This window comes from Triticum urartu, chromosome 3, assembly GCF_003073215.2.
Source record: "Triticum urartu cultivar G1812 chromosome 3, Tu2.1, whole genome shotgun sequence".
NCBI classification, from domain to species: domain Eukaryota; kingdom Viridiplantae; phylum Streptophyta; class Magnoliopsida; order Poales; family Poaceae; genus Triticum; species Triticum urartu.
Window position 1 is genome coordinate 718,022,321 of NC_053024.1, and position 21,271 is coordinate 718,043,591.

At 47.0% G+C, this 21,271-nt stretch overlaps 1 non-coding gene across 1 annotated transcript; it reads left to right on the plus strand.

Annotated features, from left to right (window-relative positions):
* The first annotated feature begins 549 nt into the window (after window positions 1–549).
* LOC125549730 lies at window positions 550–640 on the plus strand. The gene has a single exon (XR_007301456.1). It is a non-coding gene; the product is annotated as a small nucleolar RNA Z101 (small nucleolar RNA).
* The last annotated feature ends 20,631 nt before the right edge of the window (window positions 641–21,271 follow it).

Sequence of the window (21,271 nt, forward strand, 5' to 3'; positions counted from 1 at the left end):
AAGGGGGGGCCAGGGCCCAGTTTCGCCTCCACTACGCTCCGCCAGTGCATGTGAGAAAAATGGTTACGGGTTTACATAAAGTAAAAAAAACAAAAAAGCACACCAACAGGAGATTCTTGAAAATATGAAACCAGCAAGTGGAGTAAAAGAGCGGAGATAAACTGGTTTGAAGATGACAACATACTGTCTTCATCAGAAATTAATCAGTAAAGGAGAAGAAAATCATACCCACACAGATTTTGGCACGGACGAGTACAGCATTATTGGTGCCATGATGGTGTGTGGAAGCAATTGTAATGTTGCAACAATTACAGAGTAACTACTTTAGGTGAACTTTAACAGGCATTCTGAAATCGGCCCGCTTGCAGTTCAATAGCTAAAGTACGTTAAGTTCCAGATACAGATTTGTAAAGGGGTGATACAATCTAATTGATGTCTAAATCTACAGAAGAGAACTTATATGTGCTGCTTTCATTTCATTATAACAACAGGTACGAAGACTGCAAAAATAAAAAAATAAGTATCACAACCGTCAACTCAGATGCATAGTCGATGCAGATGAGGAGACACTAAATTATGAGTAATTTACATCTGAGGCATTTCTGTGATGTCACTATTTCACTTTGGATCAGATTGTCTTATCCATGTCAATCTAGATCTTTTTCTTATTAGGTTCGCTTCTCTATGAGGTTAGCTAGATTAGGGGTATTAGATGATGTTGCCCCTATTGTCCATGTTTGCTTGCTTGCTCCCGTTCTTGGATGGTAGGGATATCTCTAGTTGTAGGTCAATTAGATTGTAGGACGAGGATGGTTTTGTCCATGTTGTTTACTTGCTGTGATCATGGTATCATTCTTTTTGAGCTTAGTTTGGTTGATAAAGCAGATGCTATGTCTATTCATCTACCATGTTGTTTACCAGTCACACGCTCATCTCTATCTCTTGAATTCTACTATAGCGCTCAGGTATTTCTCTCACATGTTCTCTGCCTTGCAATTTGATGCTCGCTACTATCTAATTGTTAGCTAAGCACACGATGAAATATGCTTGATACAATGCATGGATTATGCAGTTCTGGATTTTGTGGTGCTTCTATGCCCTTCACCATGCATGACTGTAGGCTTGTAAAGATATATTTTCAGCTGTGTGCAAATGTCGAGCTCATGTATGTTCGCGAAAATTGTGAATTCATGGCTATTATTTGGTATGGAATTATATATCACTACATAAAATATATGGTTTAGATGAGCTAGAAACCGTACAAGTTACCAACTGATAATTTACTTCCATCTTATTAGGTTTTCCTTTTCCAAATTTCTCTCCACCGCTTTCTAAATAATAATCTTGCGGAGGGCGAGAAGACGAATGGATGGTGTAAATTTGAGCTTGTCATGCGTTTTGGGTTACCGGGTATCATGAGAATTGCTACTGCTTAGGCTTAGATATTGGCCGTGTCAAGTCTCTCTGTGTTTGCTATTTCTTTTAACAATTTTAGTTAGTATCATGTTTTGCTTTTTGCCATTTCACCTATATGGTCTATAGGCAGAGAGATTGTGTCCCTATGTATGTTTGCACAGTACAATATGCTCATGCGGTCCTTATGTTGGTGATCTTGCAAGAAGTATGAACAGGCTGCATAAAGAGGAGGCTTCCGTGGAGTGGTCGCGGATGCCTGGAGCAGCACCTCCGGTGCGGTGGGAACAATTGCCGCATCTCAAGGCGGTGCGATCGGCGTGCAAAACCTGGGCGAAAGCAACCAGGAAACCTGCTGTAGCTGTTGCGGATTGCCTCGGTGGATCATGAACCTCCTTGACCACCTCGAGGAAGGACGGCGTCGGCCTCCATTGGCTGACGAGCTAGTAGCAACCAACACTCACTTGGTTTTGTTGATGAGCACAGTCATCATCTCCATCAATTCAGTTGCTGAAGAGAAGTACCATGATGGATGGATGAATTCATCGGCATAGTTAATTATTTTATTTTATTTTTCTTTTCATAAGTGAAGATAGTTCCATCATGTGTTTGTTTTTTGTTGTGGAACAGACGAATATATGTATTGCGTTGGTATAATATAAAATTTCAGAATTCCCAAGAGCATGATTCTTTGTTGATTTGGAGGTGCATGGATGAATGAACCAGGACCTGTTGTTATTCTTGTGAAATAAATAGATATTTCTTGTGCAATAAAAGCTAGCTAGCATACATATATAGTAATTGTCTTTCAATCAATTGGTGAAATAAGAGAAAAGGGGTTGCCCATGACCATGGCCATGAACATGAGAGTAGGCTTGAACACTTCAGTATTTACAAACAAAGATGAGACATTCCTAGAAAAATTATTAGTTACTATATGAATGAATGAATCGCAAACAAACAAATTGGCACCCGAATGACATGCGAGCGAAAACCGTTTTCACTAGAAGAAGCTAAGAATTAAAGAGAAGGATAGTTTAAACTAACGTTTTTTTGACTAGAAGCTCAGAAGGCCGCAGGCCAACTGTTAGAGAATTTTGCTGAAGGTATCCATCACTCCCTTAAAATACGGCAGCATTAAATGCAGGCAGTTATAACACGTTTCATGATTGGCTGCACTTCCTCCCAAGTAACCCTTCCCGAGGTCTCAAGAGTTGATGTCGGTGAGAAAGCCACCAGCGAGCGAGCCATCCATCCACGGTGTTGATTGCACCACCTCATCGATCCGCTGCCCTCCCCCCTTCTCTTCACCATGACTATATCTCTATATATACGAGAAGTAGCAATCCGTCCGCGTGCGGGGTGCGCGTGTGACTTCTACTGCCCTCCCCCCTTCTCTTCACCAAGTGTAGTAGTAAAAAAAGAAATTGTATTTTTGGAGGGTAGGCTAGAGCCTGTTGAAGCCCCCCTACTGGACTCGCCACTGTTGTACCAGATGATCAATCAACAAGGACATATTTCCAGCTTAACAACAGACCCAAAGAGTCGAGATAACACAGACTGAGCGATAACAGCCAGCATTACAGAGATGCCTTGAACAAGATCATCTCGAGCGAACATGCATTGATCTTAGTTGTCATCATGGATGTAAGGGTAGGAATCATAATGAGCGGAAGAATATATGGTGCGTAATGACCTCTCCCAGCTGAAGACTGCACAAACATGAGAACGAACTATAAGTTTTTAGTTCTGATACGCCCTGAGATAAATACAGACAGGATGGTCAGACTGTTCAGTTAGCATTTTTTTAAGTAGAAGAAATAACATGGATGCAAATTCATCGTCTGTTGTTATGCTTTGCTCTTGCAAGGGATCGGGTTTTAACAAGAGGTTAAGCCATAGGTTTTGATTAACCATCAGAGTAAATAGACTTCTGAGGGCAACATATGAAAACAGCCATGTGAGCAAAATGGTTACGAGTTTACATAAAGTAAAATATATAACAAAAAAGCACACCAACAGGAGATTCTTGAAAATATGAAACTAGCAAGTGGAGTAAAAGAGCGGAGATAAACTGGTTTGAAGATGACAACATACTGTCTTCATCAGAAAATCATACCCACACAGATTTTGGCATGGACGAGTACAACATTATTGGTGCCATGATGATGTGTGGAAGCAATTGTAATGTTGCCACAATTACAGAGTAACTATTTTAGGTGAACTTTAATAGGCATTCTGAAAACGGTCCGCTTGCAGTTCAATAGTTGAAGTACGTTAAGTTCCCGATACAGATTTGTAAAGGGGGTGATACAATCTAATTTATGTGTAAATCTACAGAAGACATCTTATATGTGCTGCTTTCATTTCATTATAACAACAAGTAGGAAGACTGCAGAAATAAAAAAATAAGTATCACAACAGTAAACTCACGGCAATCTTTTGATCGTGTGCGCTTGAAGGTAATCTGTTCAGGGCGTATGCCGCATGTACTTAAGATCTTTGAAATTTCCCAAGCCCTCTCATTGATCTCTTTATTCCAATTGCGAGGACATTCATGATAACTGTCTTAAGGTGAGCACATGTAAATGATTCTGTCGGATCATGGTTTCCTTCGGCCCGTACAGCATTGAAGTGGTGCTGCTACAGGATACAAAATATTTTACTGAGATCAATAGAATATACATGATACATTCAACAATACAGTGGCATTACATATGCAGAACAAATACCTTATCCCTATGAAGCTGAAGTGTCAGCTTCTCAAGAATAGGCGAGTGCTGGAGAATGCAAACTAATGCACGCAGGTCAATAGCTGCACACCACTCGTTGAGTAACAGAGTTTTTAATTTGGCAAATATGGGGCAGCATGCTAAATCCCTTCTGTAGATAAACTGGACATGTTGCATAAAGAAGAAAAGTCACAAATTTCGTTCCAAGTTGAGGTTATATGATGAAATAACTGAAGTTAATAGAAACTTTGGTGAGATATTTTAGCTTCAGAAATAATTAGGGAAAGGGAAAAGTACATCTAGTGCCCTGACTCAATTCGAATTTGTCCAAGCAAGCACATACATTATTAATTTTAGCAATCGAAGGACCCACTTATACATAAACAAATAGCTTGAGGACAGAAATCAACAAAATGATAGAACAAGGGAGTTATCAAACAAAGTATAATAGTTTAGTGGCTCCAAGTGCTGGTTCAACTTAGAATAAGAGAATTGTTCATACATCATTATGTATGTTTCAGTCCCTCTGCATCTAAAGCACAATGTTGACTTTCTGAATTGCAGGTCTAAAGATCCAATATTATTAACCAAATAGTAAGAATAATACATCATAACCACCACTACAGCATGGTACTGAGAATAAGAAACTTGTTTAAGTAAGTGTTTATGCACATCTATGAAATGGGTAGTGATATTGTAAGAGAACCGCTTGCTAGCAAACAAAGATAAGAGTTGAGATGGATGGTGGTAACTCTATGCTTACCACTTTAGAACCAGCTATCAACTCCAGATGGATAGCATCTGACAAGCCATTGAGAAGCACACTCTGGTACTCACCAGCAGGATAACCATGACAACCTTCACAGCTTTGATTACCACAATTCTGTACCCCGGGATCGGTAACACCGCAAATGTCACCACAACTGTCACTAAGCCTAAGGAATGCTGATTGTAGCAATGGCATGCTTTCAAGCACAGGAGCAGCCAAAATGAAATCACTAAGAGCATCTCCAACAGTCACGCTTCGCGCCGCGCGCTAAAAACTAGTTTGCCGCGCGCCGTTCGCCTGGTTTTGCACGGCCACCAGCGCTGGCTCCAATAGCCGCGCTAAAATGTAGGGCGCGCGCCGCTCCAGCAGCGCGCAAAAAATGCAGCGCACGCGACTCGCCGGGGCATTGCATATATGGCATTTTGGACACAAAATGATTTTGAAACATTCAAAATGCAATGAACATGACATATAAAATTTCACACAAACAAGTTGATGAATAAAAGTTCATGCCCACAAGTTCATCCAACCAAGTTCAAAATGCAAACCAAGTTCAAGACACAAACGAAAGACACATCAATCCTCGTCCTCGTCTTCGTCCTCATCTTCGGAAGACGATTCTTCCACCCCCAAAGATGAATCTTCCTCCCTCTCCTCATCCTGCACTGCACCACGTGAAGCTCTGACGGTGTTGGCAAGATCTTCAACGGCGTCTTCATGGGAATGTGTGTGAGGAGGCACATCGAAAGAAATTCGCCCATGGCGGCCGGAGGTGCACCCATGCCTCCCATGAGAGAAGCAAAACTCATGCCTCCCATGGCGGCCATAGCGTCGGGGGGTGCTCCAGAGCCACCCATGCCTCCCATGGCACCTAAACTGCCCACGGTACCTCTGAAGCCACCCATGGCGCGAAGGCTACCGCAACCCATGGCGCCAAGGCCACCGCCACCCATGGTGCCGAGGCCACCACCACCCATTGCACGAATCATGGCTCTTTTTTGGATCAAGACTTCTTCACGGGAAAGATTGACAAACTCCTTTTGTGCCTCATTGAGATTAGATGTGTCCAATAAGAATAAGTGCTTCTCCCATTCCAACAATCTTGTTCGCTCCTCATTGCTCACCTTCCTCTCCTCCAAAGCCACCTTCCTCTCCTCGGCCGCCACCCTCCTCTCCTCGGCCGCCAACCTCCTCTCCTCGGCCGCGGCATCTTGGTTCCTTGCCATTTTCTTCACCTCGTTGGCTTCTTTTCTTGCCTTCACAATAGCTTCCATAGCATTTTTGAGCTCATCATCTCCTTTCCTCTTCTTCTTTTCTGTTTTGTCTTTCTTGCACCCATCCGGTCGTTTTGGCTTCGAGTATGAAACCGAGTTGGGTGTGGGGCTTCTCTTGCCGTCATCACTTGATGCATCCTCCTCCTCCTCATCATCATCGTCCAACTCAATTGTTTGCTTGCTTTGTTGCTCAAATGCAAATCATCCAAATCTTCACGCTTCTTCCATTTCTCATCATCCTTCAACACGTTATAGCAATGAGGCAAGGTAAAGACCCTTCCTTTCTTGATCTTCCCCCTTTTGGTTTTCCTCTCCTCTTCTTTGAACAAGTTTTGTGCAATGTTGTACTACATGAAAACAAAGCAAGTTAGCACTTCGAACACCAACAACAAGTATGATGAGCATGTATGAAATGTCACTTACTCTATCGTCCTCATTTGTGCCACTTGGGTTCAACTTGTCAACCGCCTTTTGACAGGCCGCCCACCTTTGACAATCCGAGTTGATTGTCGACCATCGGGACCGAAGTGATGTCTCGGAGCGGTCAACAAGTATGATGAACATGTTCTTTCATCCGCCCCCAATAAGCATCTCTACTTTGATCACCTCCAACGGATGGATCCCTCGACACTTGCAACCAAGTATTGCATAGTAAGATGTCATCGACGTTGGTGTAATTGCCCGCTCTTCCTTTCGGCGCGTCGACAATGCCCTCACCCTCCTCGTCCACCTCAAACTCATGGTCTTCGAAATGCATGTCATTGGTTTGAGACCAATGCGAATTGTTGGAGCTAACACCCATAGTTGACATGTATGCATCATCATTGAGACTACAAAGTTTTTTGAACAATGCAAATAAGCTATCTATGTGATGAATGCATTGAAAAATAACTAGAAAAGAAAAGATGGAAATAATTTCTACCTTGGGGGCATTTCGTCGAACATGTTGTGCGCGTCGGCCGCCGGCTCAACGAGTGAGCTCACCGGCGCTTCGGTAGCCGCTGCGCCCATCGCACGCCCTGCAAGCTTCTTCCTCCTCGCCTTCGAGGTGCCGGAGCCGTCCGCCGCCTTGTTCTTCTTCGCCGATGTCTTGCCCTTCTTTGGTCGCGCCGCATTTGGGAGCTTCGAGGAGGGGGCGGCGGCTCGGGCCGGTGCCGGCGCGACACCACCCGCCGCCGAGGTCATCCGCGGCGGCATGAAGAGGCCGCGCGCGAGATCGGTGGTCGGAGGAGCTCCGGCGGAGGCGAGGCCAACGCCCCCCGCGCTAGGGTTTGCGACGGCGGCGGCAGCGGTGGAGGGGTCGCGGCTATAGGATGGGGTGAGCGGGGTGCCGACGCGTGCGTCCATGGGTGCAGTTCCCCGGCGCCGGCGCGTGCGGGGCGTAGGAAGCGGAGAGGAGAGAGTGCGGCGCGAGCGGTCGAGTGTTCCGCGCGTGAAAGCGGGCACCCTAAATACACCACGCGAGATAGCGAATCCGACCGCACGCCCAACTCCTTATACCGCGCGTGCGGTTACTGCGTGCTCGCTGGAGCCACCCGTCGGGTTGCGCGTGCGCTAAAATGGCCAAATTTGTGACGCGGCGCTTATTTAGCACGGCTGTTGGAGATGCTCTAAGGTACAGTGAAACAAGACTTGGTGCGTAGATCCAAGTGCGGGAAGCACCACAACCAGCAAAGGTACAATCGGTGGCGCGCAGCCGCTTTAGCGATTCGGAGAAGATCCTGTGCACTTGAACATTGCAACGAACCATGTTTAGATCCACCAACAACGGACAGCTTGTGAAATCAAGGCGCAGTTGGGAGTCAACAAGAGCAGAGCATAGCTCTAAGTCAACACAGTAAAGATTTAGGGTCGTTAGGTGCTTGGATGCGAGAGACACAGTGAGCTTTAAGTCATGGATATCTCTGTCGACGACCACATCGAGCATCCGAACTTTGCATATCAGAGCGTACTGTATCCACAAATTGGCGTATGGGTACGGGTCAACCTCATCGGCGTCACTGTAGGCCCACATCACGCACTTTTCGAGGGGTAGGTGACCGCGGAGGAGGAGCAGATGGTTCACGAACTTGTTGAAACGCTTGGGGTCAGAGCTCTTGAAAACCCTTGAATGGACGAGGCGCAGGCTGGGCAGTTTCCTCCAGAGGCCAAACCACTCGCGTGAGAGCAAGCTGGCGCGCACGGCCTCGTCCGCCGGCAAGCGGGACAGGACGCGCAGCTAGATGTCAAGGGGGAGTGCGCTGATGCGATCCTCGCCGCCCACCACAGCCGTCTCTGACATTCCGTCGAACAGGCAGCGGGCGGGGGTGGGTGTGTGTGTGATTTACGAGGATGATGAGTGAGATGAGATTACCGAACGCGTACGAGCGGCGGAAGCACGTTGACTTGATGAGTGCCACGGAATCGCCACACATTCGAATCGACGACGGCAGCGCCAGCACGGGGACAACGGAGGGAGCAATGCGACTCCGCCACCCACTCACGCACTCACCCGCGACCACTGAAGGTGTCGATGTCGAGCAGGATGGGGGCGGCGGCGGCCACTGAAGGTGTCGATGTCGAGCAGGAACGGCGGCGGAGAAGCGTCGGCGCCCAAGGAGAGCTTCTCGAGCGTCCTGTTATGTTGACATCATTTTTCACCTTCCTCTATGTTTCCTCTTCTATGTTAAAAGGGTCTGTCTATGTCTCGACCGAGACTTCGTAAACAGATTAGGCCTGTTTTACCTCCCTCCCAGTTGGGTTTTAATTATCCCGTGATGGACTTGAGGTGTTTGTTTGTTTGTTTCTTTTTGTTTTTGCTGTTTGTTTGGCCCGTTTTACTTCCCTCCTGTCATGGACGCAGCAAACACACAACAAAAGCCTTGTGATTCCTTCTTACTTCTCTCTTTGTTTTCCCCTAGCAATCCTGAAGAAGTATGGCAGTTTTCTGATGGGCACACAGGTTTGTCTCTGAGAAAACTTCATGGGAGAAACTTCATATGTCTCAGCATGTTGTTCAATCTGTCTGAAAAAATGAAAAAATAATAGTTGACTGGAAGCATGGGTCTCGGTAGTTGATGACAAAAACATACTAAATTTCATGCTGGTGCTTCTTTTCATATGTTCAGGCAAACTGCTGCAAAATCTCCAGAAAAAAAAGAAGAAAACTGAGTAAAAAACACATGGCTGAAAGTTCTGATCTGTTCTTTGGATTCCAGACTTACACTTGGGGGAGGGGGTGTGGAGGAGGAATGTATATCTTGAATGCACTTGTTTAACCAAAACAATATACTTTGCAAAGTTGAACACTTGTTCTGGACAGAGAAAGTTGACTCTTTCTGTTCTTGACACTTTTTGAATATGATAAACTGATGAACATGGTTGTTTGTATGAGACAAAAAATAAAAATAAAATATATGTCACGGATTGTCACATACTGTTTTCTGCATTTTGTGTAGCAGCTAGAGAATATTTTGCCACAAATATTTCCGAACAGTCGTGCTCCAGCTCCGCATAGTTTGGGGACCCCAGTTCAAGTAAGATAAAAATCAAAAACAAAAATTCTCTTAGATTGTAATTACATATCCTTGTGGATGACAAAAAAAGGAAAAAGGTGCAGAAAAGTTAAATGACAGAGAAACTGACATAAACATGACTTGCTTGTGTGGCAACCATACCTTGGTGTCCAGCATGTGCAGCAACAACAAGCTGGGATGAATCTGGCATTGCAACCATCTTCAAGTGCATTTGCACCGCATGTATGTGCTTTCATGACAAAAAAGATTGCTTGTGCCCTCTTTAAGTTCTATGCTTTCATGAATAATCTGCTGCTCTGTTGCACACTCTTGTAACTGTGAAAAGATAGAGAAAGAAAGAAACTTAAACTGTTATCAAAGTCTAACATACAAAAAGTAAAAAATGTAGGAAATGAACTTCCTTGGAAATGGTAACATGAGCTGCACACAGTTGTTGATGGCTGCTGATCAAGAGATACTATAAGTGCCTTTTTAGCTGACTTTGAGATGTATAGTGGAAACAAATGGAGAAAATGTCAAAAACAAATGAAAAAGGCACACAAATTCTGTAATCTGCAGCAATAACTCCCGCAAAAACGTGATTCACGCCTGAATCAGGAACCCTAGCCAACAAAAGAATGGAGGATCTGCTACTCGATTTGGGCTCGCGTCCACGACGTTTGTCAGCGTCTGTGGTATGAAAAAAAAATGAGACCATACTCCGTGCATTTCAGTAGGCCCATTTTCAACGGAACAACTAGTTGTCGACGTCGCAACTGACCTGAGACGTCCCGTAACTTGGAGTGAGCTAGAGTTGCAGTGAACTACTAAGACAAGTGAGCTGGACACTCCAGTCCAGGGGACAAGCAAAAGAGATGCTAGTGCTAACTCTAGACAAAGAGAAAAAAATATTATTACTGAGATACTCCCTCCGTCCCAAAATATAGTACCAAGCAGTACATATGTAGTTTTAGAAAACTGAATTCACATGCACCATTATGCATGAGCGCTACTTAAGCTGAAACTGCGGAGTGGAGTGGAGTGGAGGCATGCATGCAAACAGGCTACGCTCAAAGATTCATCAATCCTACTGCACCAGTTACATCAATAACAACACATCGATCACATTTCACTAATTTCAAACCCATACTCCATGCATTTCAGCAGGTCCATTTTCAGCAAAGCAAAAAAAAACTATGAGAGAAAACAACATGGCTCTGACAAAAAACACATACAAACATGATTTCAGCTAGGGTGTAGCAAATCGCACATGAACTGCAAGTGGTTCAAATTTAGTAAAGATGATCTTGATTGGTATTAAGGATTCCTCTCAACTGTACTGTACCATTTAGGTAGATCATACAATCTAATAACCAAATATATCTATAAAAAAAATCACAACCATGAGTGGTCCTTGACTGGGATAGAATTTGCGTCAGAAATAGAAGTAGTAGCAGCTAGGAAATACTGCCCCAAAATCATTCAAATTCTGCATCAGAGATAGTTAAGTTGATTTCCCCTCTTAATGTTAGTCGTTATTCTGTCATAGTTGACCAGAAGAGCTAGATAGATCAACTACAGTGAGAAGATACTACAGGTGCAGATCACTTGCACGGCTAGTACTACATGAGGAATGGTCACTTACAATGATTTTTCCCCTTCCTGAACGGGTCCTTGAAGATAGCCTATGGGCTACAACATGGCACATGCCCCAAGGGAAACAAAATTACCTCGAGCTCAAGCATGAAGACAATGAACTTGCCCCCAAATCCCCCACAGAAGATATCACTCAGATCCCAGCCGCCTAGCTCCATTCGACGTCGTCTATTCAACTCGTTCTCTTAATTTTGCGCTCATAAAAGTACAAGGTCGAACCAGAAAAATAAATATAGAAAACAATTGGTTTTTAGTTCTGATTCCTTGGGAAAACAAATCTTTTAATGCAAAAAGGAAAAAAAATAAGTTTGTACTTTGTATATGATTTTTAAAAATAACAAAAAGGAAAAAATATCTTGTAAACTGCCCTCTCCCCCTGCCGTGCTCCGACCAAAATGACAAAGCTAGTTGTGAATCGGGTGCTTGATTTGTGTTTGCGAACATGACAAAAAAAATGAGATTCTTATGGTGCTCGTGTGACGCGGAGCAGCGGTAGAGGAGCGCGGAGGCGAGGGGTGATATTTGCACGACTAGTTTGCCTAGTGTGGGATATGCAACTTTCCCCTCGCCTTGTCAATCCCTCAGACAAAACAAAAGCCCAGTTGCAACCATGTTGGAAGACATGCAATTGCATAGCTACAATCGGGTGTGCAACTGGCCCCTCTTCTCCCTACCGCCCCCTCCGACAAAACAAAGCCACTTACAGTTGAAACCAAGTTAGAAAGACATGCAATTGCATGACTAGTGTAGGACATGCAACTGGCCCCCCTCTCTCCCCACCGCCCCTCTGACAAAACAAAGCCCTAGTTGCAACCACGTTGGAAGACAAGTAGTTGCATAACTACAGTTCGGTATGCGACTGGCCCCATCTCCTTGCCGCCCCCCTCCCCAACAAAACAAAACCCCAGTTGCAACCATTTTGGAAGACATGCAATTGCGTGACTATAAGTAAACATGCAACTGCGCCTCTCTCTTCCCATCGCCCCAGTTGGAAACTATGTTGTAAAACATGCAGCTGTGTGCCTAGTGTGGGACATGCAATTGGCCCCTCCCCTCGTCGGTCCCTCTGACAAAACAAAAGGCCAAGTTGCAAGCAGGTTAGAAAGACAAGCAGTTGCGACCATGTTGGAAGCCATGTTGTTGCATGACTATAGTTGGACATGCAACTGGCACCCCTCTCTCTTCCCGCCGCCCCACCGACAAAACAAAGGGCTCCAAGTTGTAACTATGTTGGAAGACATGAAGTTAAATAACTATAGTTGGGCATGCGACTGGCCCCTCTCCTCGGTTGGTCCCTCCAATATGCCTAATTGCATCCAAGTTAGAAGACATCCAGTTACGTAACTATAGTTGGACATGCAACTACCCTCCCTTCTCGCCGGTCCTTTTGACAAAGCAAAAGCTCAGTTGCAACCAAATTAGAAGCCATGCAACTACTCCCCCCTCTCTCTTGCCGCCGCCCCTCTGACAAAACAAAGGCCCCAGTTGCAACCAAGTTAGAAGACATGCAGTTGTGTGCCTAGTGATAGACATGCAACTGGCCCTCCTCGTCCCTTCGACAAAACAAAAGCCCAGTTGCAACCATGTTAGAAGACATGCAGTTGCATATGTACAGTTGGGTATGCAACTGGCCCCCTCTCTCCCCATCGCTCCCTCCGACAAAACAAAGCCACTTGCAGTTGCAACCAAGTTATAACACATGCAATTGCATGACTAGTGTGGGACATGCAACTGGTCTCTCTCTCTCTCTCTTCCCCCCCCCCTCTCTCTCTCTCTCTCTCTTGCCCCGCCCCTTTCAACAAAACAAAGCTCCCAAATTGCAACCATGTTATAAAACATGCAGTTGCGTGACTATAGTTGGACATGCAACTAGTCCCTCTCTCTCTTCCCGCCGCCCCCTCCGACAAAACAAAGGCCCCCAGTTGCAACCAGGTTAGAAGGAATGTAGTTGCGTGCCTAGTGTGAGACATGCAACTGGCCCTCTCCTCGTCCGTCCGTCCCTCCGACAAAACAAAACCCCACAGTTGCGACCAAGTTAGAAGACATGCAGTTGCATAACTATAGTTGAACATGCAGCTGTCCCCTCCCCATTCCCGTCACCCGTCAAACAAAACAAAGCCCGGTTGCGACCATGTTGGAAAGGCATGCAGTTGCAGGAGGGGGTGATGGTTCCAGTTGCACGATTACAGTTGGACATGCAACCGGCCACCTCTCTCCATTCCCACCGCCCCCACCGAGATAACAAAAGCCCCATTTGCGACCATGTTGGATGACTGGTAAATTGCAAGAGGGGGTAACGGTTGCAGTTGCATGACTACATTTTGACATGCAACTGGCCCCCTCTCTCAGTTCCCGTCGCCCCTCCGACAAAACTACGCCTAGTTGCGCCCATGTTGGAAGACTTGCAGTTGCAGGCGGGGGTGACTGTTGCAATTGCATGACTACATTTGGACATGGAACTGTCCCATCCCCGCCGCCCCCTCCGACAAAACAAAAATACTCAGTTGCATCCATGACCAAAAATGTTGCCGTTCGACGAAACAAAAAAAGGCGTAGTTACAACCATGTTGAAAAGTGCTATCCAATTCTCTTAACTACTGTTGGATTGAACATCAATCCTACATGGGTTGAACATTAACATCAACCCATGAATTCGGCAAAAATCGACATTCTACATTCTACATGTCACAAAAATGGCTAAAAAAGAGCTACGATGAACTCTAAGACGTGAACCATCCATATCAATGCAAAAACATAGTTACAAAAAACCAAAAATATCTAGCAAAAGTTACCCATGAATTTTGCCAACCATGGTTTCTAGAAGTAAGCCAAGCTACAAAAACACTAACAAAAAGACTTGCTGCTAGTTAAATCATGGCCATGGTTTCTGGAAAAGTAAACCAAGCTACAAACACTAATGATCCCTATTTTTAGACTTATAAAATCCCTATTATGACAGTAAGTGTCTTCCTCCTCTCTAACCACGCAGCAAGAGCTTAACACGATGCATAAAAAATCAATGATTTCAATGTAAAACAACTAGTTAGCTGGGGGCTCCCTCTCTGCTTCAAAACTCAGGGAGAAAAAAAAGAAAAAGGTCAACCTTCAACAATATATTCTGTGATGATGAGTACAAACTAAAAAACAAACAATGGTCAGGAAATGAAAAAAATATAATAAAAAAGAAACAGAGGCTGTGGAGTTACCCCTCCAGTTTTTCAACTCCTTCTAGACATACATGTTGATGCCACTTCCCCTGCTATCGCGGAAACAAGGGCTCAGACAAACTCTGCAAACCATTTTCTGTGCACATAAAAAAGGCGACAAAAACATAAATTTGTTCTAGTGAGAGACATTCATATCCAGCTAATGATTTTAGCGATGAACTCGAATGTTTCCGAAAAAAGGATTTCAAGATAATGATGATTTATCATTGCCCTCGACGGCTCGTGAGCAAAAAATATATTTACATTGGGTTGCAGAGATAAAAAGATGAATCTATCAAAAGACCATACTAAAAAATACCACTGCTAGTGATGCATTCAGTAATCATTATGTTGATTCCATACAAAAAAGAAAATGAACATGGTACCGATTTATAGGGTTTCACCAAAAAAGAAAACTGAAAAAACATGCTACTGCGAGAAACTTAGTTCCAGAAATCATTCTCTTAGATTCCGGGAAAAAGGGAGAGATTTGAACATGCTGCTAATTAATAGAGTTTCAGCCAAAATCTGACAAACAAATAAACATGTCCACTCCTAGTGATAGATTCAGTAATAAATCTTCTATTGTTTACGGAGAAAAGATTTCAAAAAATATGCTACTGATTAAATAGGGTTACATAAAAAAATCTGAAAAAACAATATAAACATGCCCACTCCCTAGTGATAGATTCAATAATTATTTCTCTTGTTTCCAGTGAATAAATAGGGTTTCGGTAAAATATAAAATAAAACAAAACGAGAGACTGAGCCACTCCATTCCACAAACAAAAAAAATCCTCAGTCATACTACTAATTTCACGAACAAGCTACTGATTTGAGGTGGTTTGGGTTTGGGTTGAGTAATAGATATAAGGGGGTTTGGGTTCGGTAATAATCCTCAACACATACAAAAAAAGACACACTAGATACCATTGCTTGAATAAAAAAAGGGGAGCGATTCTATGCTGCAAGCTATTAATCTGGACTTGATCCAAAAACGAAAAATGGAACCCAAAATCCCCTCAGATCTACTGCATCTCGCCAACAAACAAGATAAAAAAGGGTGCAGTACTTACTCCATCAGCAGCGTCCCCCATACTCTCGCTGGCCGTAGAGGAGCACATCGATTACTTTTGTTCCGTTGCAGAGATCTTCTGATTTGACAGAGAAGAATAGAGAGAGAAGAAGAAAGGGCAATGGATAGAGACGAAATGACTGCATAATTACCACGATGGCCGCTTCCCCTTCCCTCTCTATAACAGAAGTAAACAAAGAGTGGCCCCAGAAAAAACAAGATAGAACAAACAAACAAAGAAGCCCAGCCCAGAAAAAAGCTAAAACGCTCACGCTCGGCTGCGCTTCGACGGAAAAAAAGAAACGGGCCAGTCCGCGCCCCAGCGCGCCTTAGACAGGCCGAAAAAGGCACAATGCGCCCCAGCGCGAATCTGCAAGCAACACATAGATCGGACGGCTCACCAGTTGACTGAGACTTCGTGAAGTCTCAGTCGACTGATTTTTAGCAGCTCCGATGTTAAAAAATAAAATCGCTACTCCTAAAAGGGGATTTGGTGGCCATTATTCACGGTTTTATTTTTTCGCAACGGTTAATTTCGCCTCACCTCCCACCACCACTCTTTCACTATGTTTTCTCATCCTCCTACTAAAAACCGAATCAGTTCCCCTCATTTCATTTTCTTTCGTGCTCGATTTGGCATGTCCAGATTTTATTCTATCACATAAATAATATATAATTAATAATTCAGAAATCAAATGATGTATGTAAGATCACCTTCTAAAAGACAGACAAAAAATCTTTCTCGATAACCTTCCAAAACAAAATAGAATATTCCTCAATAACAAATCACTAATCACGCGCACTAAAACATTTACTATTGAATGACAACCACAACTTTCCTAACACAACAAGAATAACATTTTTTTCTTACTTACCAAATCACATATTTTTCTACTACTATAAAAGTTGACCCATATGTTTTTTGGAGACGAAAACCACTGTCTCCATATTCACGTCGTGCTCCGGTGCTTTAGCAGCCACGGCGTCGCCACTCCCTCCGATGGGGCGCTTCGGCGACATCCTCATACACTGGCAGCTTTGAGGAGAGCAGTGTCGAGGATGCGGGCGGAGAGAGAGAATTGTGTGTGTGGCGAGGATGGGGGTGCAGCCGCTCGAGTGCGCCATTAGTACGAACCAGTGGGAGCGAGGCGGGCGGCGGTCAAAGGTTGTCTCGCTTCCACTACCAGAAGTTAAGCAGTTGTCGACGGGCATATCTATGCCGACGGCCCCCGTCGGCATATATGGGCTTACCCCGACGGCACAACTAAAGCCGTCGGCATAGAAAGGCCGTCGGCGTATAACCATCTATGCCGACGGGGGCTGTCGGCATAGATAAGCCGTCGGCGTTTCTCCGAATATACCGACAGGGGACGTCGGCATAGAGCAGGCCGTCGGCATATCACGTGGGCCCGTCTACCCGTGCGGCGACGGCAGTTTGACGGCGTCAGGCTACGCCGACGGGCTAACGGTGGCCGTCGGCATAGCTGCGCCGACGTCATCGATCCGCCGCGCCGCCACGTCATCGATCCGCGTCGTTCGCCGGTCCCGTGGGGTGGCATTTCTATGCCGACGGCTAGGCCGTCGGCATAGCCCTGGCCCACGGTTTTGCCACGTCATTGATCCCCGCCCTACGCCACGTCATCGATCTAGGGCTCTACCGTTCCGTGGCCGTAGTTATGCCGACGGCTAGGCCGTAGGCATAGATTTCTAATAATATTTTTATATTTTTTTGTATTTTCTCTTATTATTTTTTATTTTTTTCCAATACTAATTTCATTAACTTAAATGTACAGAAAACATATATCGATTGCCCCCCACACGGGCCTTCTTCCGTCGTGTCACGGAGAGGTTAAACGAGACGGGCCGGGTACCTGTGGGGGGTAGCAATGCCGCCAGGTGTTGCGGTGCGCCCTCCTACGGTTGTGGAAACATTGGCAGGCGCAGGCACGCGGCTCCGAGGTGTGCCCCCTCCCCCCTCACGGGCGTCGATGCCGCCGTGCCCCGGGGGGGGGGGGGGAACGGCCACGTCGGGTCGACGCAGAGGGAATCTTGGGGTGGGTTGTGCCGGGACTGTGTTGGGGGGTGTACCTATGGCTGGGCTATGACAACAAGGTGAAAAGGTCCACCGGTCAAACTACGTCCAGCGAAAGTCAAAGGGATAGACCCGGCGGTCGTCTGTGTCAGGGTTAGATGGGACGGGGTACCTGGGGGGTAGCAATGCCACCAGGTGTTGCGGTGGCCCTCCTACGGTTATATAAGCATGGTGGCAGGCGTAGGCACCCGGCACGCGGCTTGTATGAGGTCCCGGTGCGACGTTCCGGTGGCATTGCTACCCCCCTAGGGCCCCCGTCCCGCCAAACCCTGTAGCGTTTGACCACGGGATCTACCCCTTTGACTTTGCACGGACAGGCTTTGAGCAGTAGACGTATCCACCCGGTTGTCTAAGGTCAGCCCAGATGTTGCACCAAAGTGTTCCTATGGGCTAACCTATCGCAACCAGGTGGAAGAGTCCACCGGTCAAAGCCCGTCCGACGAAAGTCAAAGGGCTAGATCTACTGGTCAACTGGGATTCGGGGTGGCCTTCAGGGTATAGCAATGCCACCGAAACATCGCACGGGTTCCGATGCATGTGTGAAAGTGTTCTGGCATGTGTAGACGCCCGTCTTGGGGCTCCGTGGTGTGGCCCCCCTCCACGGAAGGCAGAGCAGCCGTCACTTAGAGGGGGGATGGTGCGGGTGCGGTGGAACCGGAGGGAATCTAGTGTTGGGTTGGGTCCACACCGTGTTCGGGGATGTTCCTACGGGCTGACTTATTGCAACCAGGTGGAAGAGTCCACCGGTCAAAGCCCGCCCGGCGAAAGTCAAAGGGCTAGATCTACTGGTCAACTCGGATTCGGGGTGGCCTTCGGGGTGTAGCTATGCCACCGAAACATCGCACGGGTCCCGATGCATGTGTGAAAGTGTTCTGGCATGCGTAGACGCCCGTCTTGGGGCTCCGTGGTGTGGCCCCCCTCCACGGAAGGCAGAGCAGCCGTCACTTAGAGGGGGGATGGTGCGGGTGCGGTGGAACCGGAGGGAATCTAGTGTTGGGTTGGGTCCAGACCGTGTTCGGGGATGTTGCTATGGGCTGACCTATCGCAACCAGGTGGAAGAGTCCACCGGTCAAAGCCCGTCCAGCGAAAGTCAAAGGGCTAGATCTACTGGTCAACTGGGATTCGGGGTGGCCTTCGGGGTGTTGCTATGCCACCGAAACATCGCACGGGTCCCGATGCATGTGTGAAAGTGTTCTGGCATGCGTAGACGCCCGTCTTGGGGCTCCATGGTGTGGCCCCCCTCCACGGAAGGTAGAGCAGCCGTCACTTAGAGGGGGGGATGGTGCGGGTGCGGTGGAACCGGAGGGAATCTAGTGTTGGGTTGGGTCCAGACCGTGTTCGGGGATGTTGCTATGGGCTGACTTATCGCAACCAGGTGGAAGAGTCCACCGGTCAAAGCCCGTCCGGCGAAAGTCAAAGGGCTAGATCTACTGGTCAACTCGGATTCGGGGTGGCCTTCGGGGTGTAGCTATGCCACCGAAACATCGCACGGGTCCCGATGCATGTGTGAAAGTGTTCTGGCATCGCACGGGTCCCGATGCATGGATGGTGCGGGTGCGGTGGAACCGGAGGGAATCTAGTGTTGGGTTGGGTCTCCGTGGCGTGGCCCCCCCTCACGGACGGCGATGACACGGTAGTAGACGTTCTGCGGTAACGATGCGGCGTCAATATTACTAAATACTCGGAGCGCGATAAAATCATGATTTTTTTGCATGATGTGGGCACATGTGCTATAGGAACGATGGTATTTTTTCATAATTTTTGGTGATGGAGAAGTATCCGGAAAATTCCCTCTACGCGGATTGCCCTTCGCGCGTCTACGGCTGTGGCCGACGGCCTCCGGGGGCTAGCATGCCGCCAAATCTTGCGTCGGCGGCCTCTCACAAGTCTGGAAGTGTTGTGGCGGTTGCAAACGCCCGGCACGCGTGTCCGGGGTGTGCCCCCCTCACGGACGGCGCTGCCGCCGGCACCTGGAGGGGGGAAACGGACGCGTGGGGTCTACATGGAGGGGATCTTGCTGTGGGTCTGGCCCGGATGTTGCTCCAAAGTGTTCCTATGGGCTGACCTAACACAACCGGGTGGGGAGGTCCACTGGTCAAAGCCCGTCCGTGCAAAGTCAAAGGGGTACATCCCGAGGGGGGAAACGGACGTGTCGGGTCTACACGGTGTGGATATGTAGCAGTGGGTTTGGCCCGGATGTTGCTCCCAGGTGTCCCTCTATCGATGACCCCCTCCCCCTTCACTCACCTGACGAACTAAGCTACCCCCGCCCCCACCCCCACCCTCACCGTCGACGACCCCCTCCCCCTTCACTCACCTGACGAACTAAGCTCCAGATCGAGCACGTGATCGAGGGCGGCCATGGCGCTCCCATACCCACGACCAGGCCACTGCCTTGGCGGACGAAGCTGCTCGAATTCGGCGCCTCCCCTCCCCTCCCCTCTGTGTGGTTCCGGGAGAGGAGAGGGCTGAGCGGTTTAAAAAAATAAAAAATCTATATGAAATAATAATACATAAAAAAGGAAAATTATAACTATAAATTTTTTTAAAAATGTATATAAAATAAAAAAGAATAAATATATAACTATAAGAAAACATTAAAAAATTTATATAAAATAAAAAAAACTATGCCTATGGCTAAGCCGTCGGCATAGGTGCCACGTGGCATCACTACATATGCCGACGGCTTAGCCGTCGGCATAGTTGCCTTATCCATATCCAGTCAACCCCCTCCACTCGTTCGTCCCCGGCCAGATCCCGCGCGCCCCCGAGCCCGACCCGCGCTGCCGCCGCCGCCCGCCGCTGCCCCCCGCCGCCCCCCCCCCGCCCCTGCCGCCGCCGCATCCACCCGCGCACTCTCCCCTTCCCTCGCCGTCCCCCTCCCGCCGTCTCCACCCCTGCCTCCCCTGTCGCCGTCTGAAGCCGCTGTCGCCCCGACCTCCCCCCTACCGCGCTGCGCCGCCCCGCCTCCCCCGACCCAACGCCGCACCAGCCTCCCCCCGACCGCGAGCGCGCGAGCTCCTGCCGGCCCGCGCCCGGCCCTCCACCGCCGCCCCTGCTCGCCCGCTGCCCCGCCTGCCCCTGCCTCAGCCCTCCACCGCCGCCCCCTGCTCGCCCGCTGGCCCGGCCGCCCTGCCTCGCCGTCCCGGCTGGCCCGGTGAGCTTTTTATTCATGTTTTTGCATTTTTTACTGCTTGTTATGTGATAGATGCATGTTGTATGGATGAATGGATGGATTGATGTATATTGGTTAGTTATTTTATCATGATGATCTTGCTAAAAAAATGTTGTCAAATGTTGTCAAATGTATGTGATAGATGCATGTTGTCAAATGTTGTCAAATTTGAAGAACAAAATTGGTATATTTGAGATGTTGTCAAATAGCTATAGTTTCATTTCGTGATGTTGAAAAAATTGGTATCTGATGAGTAGTTATTTTATCATGATGATCTTGCTAAAATAAATTGAAGAACAAAATTTGACACTTGATGAAAATTAGGATTTGAAGTATCATGATGATCTAAAACCTTGACTAGATGTCATTAGCAATATGATTTTTT